The following is a 10,165-nucleotide window of genomic DNA, read 5'->3' on the forward strand; positions in this document are numbered from 1 at the left end:
GAATATATCAGAATGTATCAGTTCTTTATGAAATTAAATCAATTTCACACACACAGCGGAAATTAAATTGTGGCATACAAGATTAGCAAGGTCTGTTAGATTGATATGAGATTAACCAAGATGCATACAAGTCAAATTATCAGATTAAACAATATTACTTATCACAGAATATGTTTAACATGCATCTAATATTAATCACATATACAAATATATCAAGATAGAAAATTAAAGGAGTTAAGGGTTAGAGAAGATTGCACCAAGAATTTATACTGGTTCAGTTGTCAACTTGACAACCTACATCCAGTCCTGAAAATCAAAACGGATTTCAGATTTTCTTCTCCAATAGAAAGAATCAATTACAGATTGTCCAGTTTCCTCCCCGAAACCTATCTATCTTAATGATCTCTTTCCTATTGATCACCCTCTGATCCTTGTAGATACTCAGCAATCTAACACAGAATCAAAGTCCGACTCTTTCTTGTTGAGCACTCTCACCCAAGAAAGTAGCCACCAGTTTCTAGCTGGCTTTTCTCGCTTTCGTTTTTGTTTCAAAGAATTATTACAAACAGAATTAAGGAAGAACAAAAAAGTAGTCTTCAATCTTGGTCAATGTGGCTTCTCACAATTCTGGATATTCAAAGATTGTTTATGAGAACCCTTGTCTTTCAAGATCACTTTTCCAGCTATCTTTTTGATTGTTGATAATCTTCTTTTTCTTTGATCTGAAAAAGTAATCTCAGTGTATTAACCAAGTGTTATTGTATATCAAGAATATTCAAAGTATATTTCAGATTGTTATCATTATTATTATCATTATCATTATTGAAAGAAAGATTGAAGACAGTTTATATAGTTTCTGAAAAACATATTAATCAATCGATTTACCAATCGATTTCGTAAAGTGATAAACCAGTCTAATCGATTTGCCAATCGATTATCGTGTGTCTTGTTTTTCTTGAATCTTGAAACTATATAAGCCAATCGATTTGCCAATCGATTCTTTAAACAACAATTTTCAGTAATTATGTTAAGACTGATATGAATCGATTTCGTAATCGATTGCAGATGTTATGTTCAAACTGAAACACATATCAATCGATTGCGTAATCGATTTATCAAGTCTTCATAATCGATTAACAAATACTTAAAATCGATTTGATCACACGCTCAGAGTTCACTGGGTTTTCAAAAGGTTCTGTCAATCGATTTGCCAATCGATTGTGTTTAAGTCAGTGACTCAGCTATTTTGATGTTAATCGACGTGCCAATCGATTTGTATGTATTTGTCTGAAAACGTTCTTACCTGGGATTTAGTTCAATCGATTTCCCAATCGATTGCAACCAAATTTAACTTGATTGAAATTTTACAACATAGATTGTCCAATCGATTTGTATGTCACAGGAAAAGTTATTTTGCAAGTGATATTTAAGCAATCGATTTGCCAATCGATTACCATTAAAACTGGGGTACCACTGTGACTTGTCCAATCGATTTCCCAATCGATGTATTTCAATCAGGTTTACTTTGTGAGATGTATAATCGATTTGTCAATCGATTACCCTCAAAACTGGGGTGCTACTGACTTGTGCAATTTTCATTTCTAATTCAGTCAGTCGATTGCCCAATCGATTATACCAACACAAACAGTTGTGTTTCCTTACACCCTTGTTATGAAATCGATTTCCCAATCGATTTGCTTCAGTCAAAAGTCAACTTTTGTTGATTTCTTGTGTTCCAAGCAACCTGTTCCAAGTGTGTAGGATTTGATTGTTGTTCCTGAAATCTTGCTCAATTCAAATATTAGATTTATCATGTATTGTATGAACATTGTTGAATTATTAATTATGTCAAAATTAGGAATCAAAGGATCAAAATCCAACAATCTCCCCCTTTTTGGCATAATTGACAATTCATACAATTGTAACTTGAGCATTTCAAAACAACAAGCATAAGTGTATTATAAACTACATTATTAATTATTATTTCGTATCAGAGCAATCAGAGCAAAAACAACATCAGATAAAGATAATGCAACTAACAAGTTATAATTTTTCTCCCCCTTTGTCAGTTAAGTCAAAAAGGCAAAAAAAAAAATAATTTCTCCCCCTATGTTAAAGAACATATGCATTGAGGGTGAAATCATATAACATAGTGCATCAGAAACAATGAAGTTTATATGTAGAAAGGCAAAATCAATCAATGCAATTAATGAGCAACTTAGATGAATAAGCCAAAAAGATATAACATTTATAAAAAATTCATCATACATCACAGAATTATAACAAGTCAGAGCAAAACAGTATGAAACCTAAGGGTCCTAAACACCTAGTGTGGGCTGGTCCTCACTATCATCTAAGGGAGAGGTTGAGACCGCTGTATTAACCTCAGCAGGTGTCTCCTCACCGTGAGTCTCAGGGTTAACTAGGGGGTTTGGGTTAGGTTCATCCGTAGCTTGTCGACCAATCTCTGCGACGTCTTCAAATGACAGTTTGATGCCGAGGTGTGTCTGAATCTCATCCACATTTTGAACAACTGAGTTCAAGGAGGCTTGCATAGTCCTTAAACTTGCTTCTACTCTGGACTGAAATTCCAACACTTTGGCATTGTGTGCCATCTGAGCTTCAATGAATTCCAAAATTCTGTTCACAAAATCAGGAGTAGCAGATTCAGTAACTGGTGGAGGCTGAGACTGAGGTTGAGGTTGGGGCTGGACAGGGTCAGCAGCTGCTTGAGGTCTTATCCATTTACCATGTAATCGCTTCAGTTGCATCTGATTCACTATCGATTCACCAAACACCAATGTCGTTTTAGCAGATTCCTCATTTCCAAATGAGACCTTGAAGTGTTTGAGAATTTTAGTTATCAACTGTGGATAAGGCAGCATCAGCTTGCTTTGAGATGCTTCCAACATGTGCCTTAGCACAATCCAACACCAGCTCATCCTTAACTCTTTGGATAAGCCCCACAACAGTATGATGTCCAACTTCTGGACTACTGCGTGATTTCCCGATCGTGGAACCAGCATACGCGTCAAAGCATACATCAACATCCTCTGTTGAACCTTCATCTGACCAATGGGCAGTGAAATCGATTCAACAAACCCATCGACCATCAGGTCTTTAACTGCGGTATGCCTATCAAGTGTTTCTTCCCAACCTTCATCGGCAGTGTCGGCTTCTGTGCTGCCATCAATAGATTTGCCGTAGAAAGGCAATCCAGATAAAGTTGAGAAATCATCAAAAGTCATTGTAATTCTTTTTCCCTTAACTGAAGCAGTAAAACCTTCTTCAGTCATCTTGAATGTAGAATAAAACTCCCTGATCAGCCTTGGATAGCTGTCGAGTGTAGAAGACAGAAAACTTTCCAATCCATGAAACCTGAGGTGGTTCTGAAAAGTAAATTCCACAACATCAAAATATTCAAAATCCATGGTTCTAGCTTCATGAATTTTCCTTTTTGCGAAGTCTGTAGACAAAGATGGTTGTACCTCCTTTTCCTTAGGTGCAGAGACCTTCTTAGGAGGTGGAGAAGAAGTAGGCTTCTTCTTCCTTTTCTGAGTAATTACTTTCATGGCATCAGCCATGAGCTTTTCAGTAGGGGGCTCTTTGCGTTTCTTCGACTTTTCCTGGATTGGGGCAGGAGCTTTTCCTTTATCCTTTGCAAGTATTTTGTGAGTTGGGATGGGTACTCTTTTTGTTAAAGTTGGAGGTGGTGATGGTGTTTCACTGGTGGAAGAAGATGATGGAGATGGAGTGCGTGCTTGAGTCTGTTTTACTCGGGCCATATCAACAATTTTGTGTAGATTCGAAGTAGGTAGAATGTAGAATGCAGATTCAAACAAATGCAGAGACAGAAGAATGAAGAACACAAGAGAAAAGCAGAGAAAATCTGGAAAACAAAGTGCAGAAATCGATTTAGAACTGTTCCTTTTATACTCTTGACCTAGTAAATCGATTTCCCAATCGATTAGGTTACCGTTGCTGGGAATCCTCAATCGATTCAGTAATGATGAAGTGCCAACGGCTAGTAACTTTGAGTAACGGTCATATTTCAAATCGATGTTCAAATCGAATTCCAGTTTTACTTAATCGATTCCCAAATCGATTGTCTTAAGGTTGAACACTTAGCTAATCGATTTCCAAATCGATGCTCGTGAAGGTTAAAAAAAAATTTCTGAAATTTTGAATCCTGGGCTAAAGTAATCGATTCCCAAATCGATTTTATAAACCTTTTACCATGCTGGTAATCGATTTCCAAATCGATGTAACTGGAAAACATTACTGAAAAGTACCAGAATCATCAAAAACTTACACTTCACTAGGATCAATGATCCCTAGTTTCATCCTTATGTTCAAAAAACTTTCTTTTGGCAATGCTTTTGTGAAGATATCAGCTAATTGTTCTGTAGTGTTCACATACTCAAGTTTGATAACTCCATTCTGAAAGTGGTCTCTTATGAAGTGATGCCTTACCTCAATGTGTTTTGTCCTTGAATGCATTACAGGGTTCTTGGTTATGCTGATAGCACTTGTGTTATCACACATGATCGGCACTGTTCCCAAATCGACACCGAAGTCCATTAAATGCTGTTTCATCCACAAGATTTGAGCACAACAGCTCCCAGCTGCTATGTATTCAGCTTCTGCAGTAGACAATGCAATACTTGTTTGCTTCTTACTGAACCAAGACACTAGAGAATTACCAAGCAAATGACATGTTCCTGAAGTACTCTTTCTGTCAAGTTTACAACCAGCAAAGTCTGAGTCTGAATAACCAACCAAAGTACATGTTGAACCTTTTGGATACCACAAACCAAGACTTTTAGTACCTACCAAGTATCTGAAAATTCTCTTTACTGCACTGAGGTGAGATTCCTTCGGATTCGATTGATACCTTGCACACATACAAACACTGAACATAATATCTGGTCGGCTTGCTGTAAGGTAGAGCAGAGATCCAATCATACCACGAAATCTAGTGACATCTACAGGCTTACCCTTCTCATCTCGGTCTAAGAAATTTCCTTGACTCATGGGTGTATCAATGGACTTAAGTTTATCAAAGTTAAATTTCTTTATCAAATCAGAACAATATTTGGATTGACTAATGAAAATGCCTTGCTTGCTTTGGTTAATTTGAAATCCCAAGAAATATGACAGTTCACCCATCATTGACATTTCAAATTTACCTTTCATTAAGTTTTCAAATTCTTTGCAAAGTTTATCATTTGTTGATCCAAATATGATGTCATCAACATAAATTTGGACCAGCAAGATGTCATTTTCAGTAGTTTTTGTAAAGAGTGTCTTATCAACATTTCCTCTTGAAAAATTTTGTTGAATGAGGAAAGTGCTGAGTTTCTCATACCAAGCTCTTGGAGCTTGTTTCAACCCATAGAGGGCCTTTGAGAGTTTATACACATGGTTAGGAAAATCTGGATTTTCAAAACCTGGTGTTTGACTCACAAAAACTTCCTCTTGGAGGTCTCCATTGAGAAAGGCACTCTTCACATCCATTTGATATAGATTGAAGTCCATGATACATGCATAAGCCAATAAAATTCTTATGGCTTCTAGTCTAGCTACTGGGGCATAGGTCTCATCAAAGTCTATTCCCTCCTCTTGACTATAACCCTTTGCAACTAATCTGGCTTTATTCCTAGTTATCACACCATTCTCATCTAACTTATTTCTGAACACCCACCTAGTTCCTATAACATGCTTACCCTCTGGCCTAGGTACCAAGTTCCACACCTTGTTTCTCTCAAACTGGTTTAACTCCTCTTGCATAGCAAGTATCCACTCACTATCTAAAAGGGCTTCCTTAATGTTCTTAGGTTCAATCTGAGATACAAAGGCTGTAAAGTTACAAAACTGACTAAGGCTTCTCCTAGTTGCAACACCTTTAGAGATATCGCCTATAATGTTGTCTAAAGGGTGGTTTCGGTTGAACTTCCATTCCTTAGGCAACTCACAGGTTTCTATAGGTTCTACAGGGTCTGCACTAGTTGGAGGGTCAGCTATAGGTTGTTCTAGTGGTTCAGATTCTACAACATCATCCAAAATGTCAATAACCTTAGAAGGAGTTTTGTTCAAGTTTTCTGTAAAAGATTCATCAAACTTTACATGAACTGACTCTTCTATGGTTTTTGTTCTTTTGTTGTAGATTCTATAGGCCTTACTAGTTTGGGAATATCCTAGAAAGATACCTTCATCTGCCTTAGGGTCAAACTTTCCTAGGTGTTCTTTGCCATTGTTTAAAACAAAGCATTTACAACCAAAGATTCTAAAGTAGGACAGGTTTGGTTTTCTACCCTTGTAAAGCTCATAGGGTGTTTTCCTAAGCAGGGGCCTAATGAGAACTCTATTCACTACATGGGTGGCTGTACTAATTGCATCTGCCCAAAAGTACTTAGGTAGGTTGGAGTCCTTAAGCATGGTCCTAGCTAACTCTTCTAGGGATCTATTTTTCCTCTCCACTACCCCATTCTGCTGTGGTGTCCTAGGGGCTGAATAGATGTGGTTGATTCCATTTGATTCACAATAATTTTGAAAAAGATCATTTTGGAATTCACCTCCATGATCACTTTTTATTGAAACAATTTTCAAATCATTCTCATTTTGTACTAAAGCAGCAAACTTTTTGAAAACAGAGAATGTATCACTTTTATGAGCTAAAAAGTAAGTCCATGTGAATCTAGAATAATCATCAACCAGCACATATCCATACAGGTTTCCACCTAAACTCTTAACTTGGGCAGGTCCAAAAAGGTCCATGTGAACTAGTTGTAAAACTCTATTTGTTCTAACCAAGTCTATAGAGGGAAATGGAGTCTTAACCAGTTTACTTTTCTCACATGCATCACACAGTCTATCTTTAGAGAACTTCCTATTTGGTAGACCTAAGACTAACTGTTTGCTGACAAGTTTATTCAAATGATTTATGTGTATATGAGCAATTCTTTTATGCCAAAGCCATGTTTCATCTGAGTTGGATAACAAGCAGCATACAGCACTAGGTACAGAATTGAAATCCAACATGTAAATGTTGTTGATTCTGTCCCCAATTAGCTTTATGTGTTTGTCATCTTTATGCTCAATAATGCAAGATTGTGATGAAAAACTTACTTGAAAACCTTTGTCACATAGCTGGCTTATACTCAGTAAGTTGTGCTTTAATCCTTCAACATATAGCACATTTTTGATTACTGCAGTTGATTCATCGCCTACATCACCAATTCCAATGATTTTTCCTCTGTTGTTATCACCATATTTGACAAAGCCTCCTTCCTTTAATGTCAGGGAAAGGAATTTGGATTTGTCACCAGTCATGTGCTTTGAGCATCCGCTATCTAGATACCATGAGTGTTTCGTGGATGTCAAGCACACCTGCAATACAAAATCAGAATTTTGTTTTAGGTCCCCAATTTAAATTGGGTCCTGGTTGGTTAGTGTCAAACACAGATTTCTTTTCTATCCAAACTAGCTTCCATCCTTGATTGGCTAATTTTTTAAATTTGCAATTAGACACAAAATGTCCCTTTCTGCAACAGAAATGACATCTGCCATCAAAGGATGAATGTTTATTTGGTTTAGTAAAGATGTCATACATACTCTTAGCAATAGCAGATTTTTGACCATGTTTGACATTTCTGGTTTGCATATAACCAATACCAGATCTGTTTTTATTTTTTCTTTTGACATGCATATTTGGTGTATATCCTAAACCAGATTTTTCATGAACATGTCTTTGATTGCTAAGTATGACATTTAGCTTATCTTTACTATTTGCAAAATTTAATAAATCAGATTTTAATGATGCAACAGTATTTTCAAGTTCAATGCACTTTGCAGATTTTTCTTGTGAATCCTTTTTCAGTTGTTCACATAAATTTTCAATTTCTTTATGCTCAACATTCATTTGTTCAAGCATTTTCTTTGTGCTTAACAACTGTTTTATGGAATTCACATAATCATCATGCAGTTCATTGAAAGCTTCTTGAAGTTCATCATAGGTTGGATTAGATTGTGAACTAACCTCATTTTCTGATTCTGAATCTGTATCTGCCATGAGACACAAGTTGACTTCTTCTTCATCAGAAGATGCAGAGGATTCATCGTTATCATTCCATGCAATATAAGCTTTTCTGGTTTTGGTGACTGGTTCCTTGCCTTTTGATTTTGTAGCTCTATTCTTGTTTTGCAATTTGTAGCATTCTGACTTTATGTGACCAGTTTTACCACATTCATAGCATGTAATGGTCTTGTTGTCAGTAGTCTTGGAGCTAGATGGTTTTCTGAATTTGTTGTCTTTCTTCTTCAGAAACTTCTTGAATTTCTTGACAAGCAACCCGATTTCCGGCTCTTCAGATTCACTACTGGATTGATCTGAGCAGCTATCTGATTCAGTTTTCGATTGCTGGGCTTGAACCTTCAGGGATAGTCCTTTCTTTTTGCGGCTTTCCATCTCTGATTCGTCCAGTCGATGTAATTCCATTTCGTGTTCTCTTAGTTTACCAAACAAAGTTGCAGTCGTCATCTTTGCTAGATCTTTAGATTCTGCTATGGCTGTTATCTTTGGCTGCCATTCTCTGGTTAGACAACTCATAATTTTTCCAATCTGCTGTTCGTTATCCACTTGCTTTCCCAATGCATGAAGATTATTCACAATGTGTGTGAATCTGGTTTGCAGATCACTGATGGATTCGTCCCTTTTCATGCTGAATAATTCATATTCGTGCATCAGTGTGTTTACGCGAGCTCTCTTCACGTCTGTGGTTCCTTCATGTGTTTCTTGAAGAATGTCCCACATTTCTTTTGCTGACTTGCAGTTTGACACTCTAAAAAATTCTTCTGCACAAAGAGCAGATGTTATAATGTTCTTAGCCTTTGCATTATAACCTACCTTTTTCTTGTCATCATCTGACCAGTCGGCTCTAGGCTTGAGAATCATTGAGTCATTCGTTCCTGCAATCTTGGGAATATATGGACCGTTTTCAACAGCGTCAAGGATGTCTATGCCACTGGCTTCCAAGAAGATTAGCATCCTGTGCTTCCAGTACATATAAGCTGTTCCGTTGAAAGCTGGAGGTCTTGCTAACGATGCGCCTTCTCCCAGAAAATCGTTTGAGGCCATAGTGCTTTTATGAGTATTACCTCTCGAAAAGTTAGGCTCTGAGGCCAATTGTTGGTATATATGACCTCGTAATAAGCGGAATATATCAGAATGTATCAGTTCTTTATGAAATTAAATCAATTTCATACACACAGCGGAAATTAAATTGTGGCATACAAGATTAGCAAGTTTTATTAGATTGATATGAGATTAATCAAGATGCATACAAGTCAAATTATCAGATTAAACAATATTACTTATTACAGAATATGTTTAACATGCATCTAATTTTAATCACATATACAGATATATCAAGATAGTAAATCAAAGGAGATAAGGGTTAGAGAAGATTGCACCAAGGATTTATACTGGTTCAGTTGTCCACTTGACAACCTACATCCAGTCCTGCAAATCCAAACGGATTTCAGATTTTCTTCTCCAATAGAAAGAATCAATTACAGATTGTCCAGTTTCCTCCCCGAAACCTATCTATCTTAATGATCTCTTTCCTATTGATCACCCTCTGATCCTTGTAGATACTCAGCAACCTATCACAGAATCAAAGTACAACTCTTTCTTGTTGAGCACTCTCACCCAAGAAAGTAGTCACCAGTTTCTAGCTGGATTTTCTCGCTTTGTTTTTGTTTCAAAGAATTATTACAAACAGAATACAGAAAGAACAAAAAGTAGTCTTCAATCTTGGTCAAAATGGCTTCTCACAATTCTGGATATCAAAGATTTGTTTATGAGAATCCTTGTCTTTCAAGATCACTTTTCCAGCTATCTTTTTGATTGTTGATAATCCTCTTTTTCTATTTGATCTGAAAAAGTAATCTCAATGTATTAACCAAGTGTTATTGTGTATCAAGAATATTCAATGTATATTTCAGATTGATATCATTGTTATTATCATTCATGTTATTGAAAGACAGATTGAAGACAGTTTATATAGTTTCTGAAAAACACATTAATCAATCGATTTACCAATCGATTTCGTAAAGTGATAAACCAGTCTAATCGATTTGCCAATCGATTATCGTGTGTCTTGTT

The sequence above is a fragment of the Cicer arietinum genome, chromosome 7 (assembly GCF_000331145.2).
Source record: "Cicer arietinum cultivar CDC Frontier isolate Library 1 chromosome 7, Cicar.CDCFrontier_v2.0, whole genome shotgun sequence".
In the NCBI taxonomy this organism is placed as follows: domain Eukaryota; kingdom Viridiplantae; phylum Streptophyta; class Magnoliopsida; order Fabales; family Fabaceae; genus Cicer; species Cicer arietinum.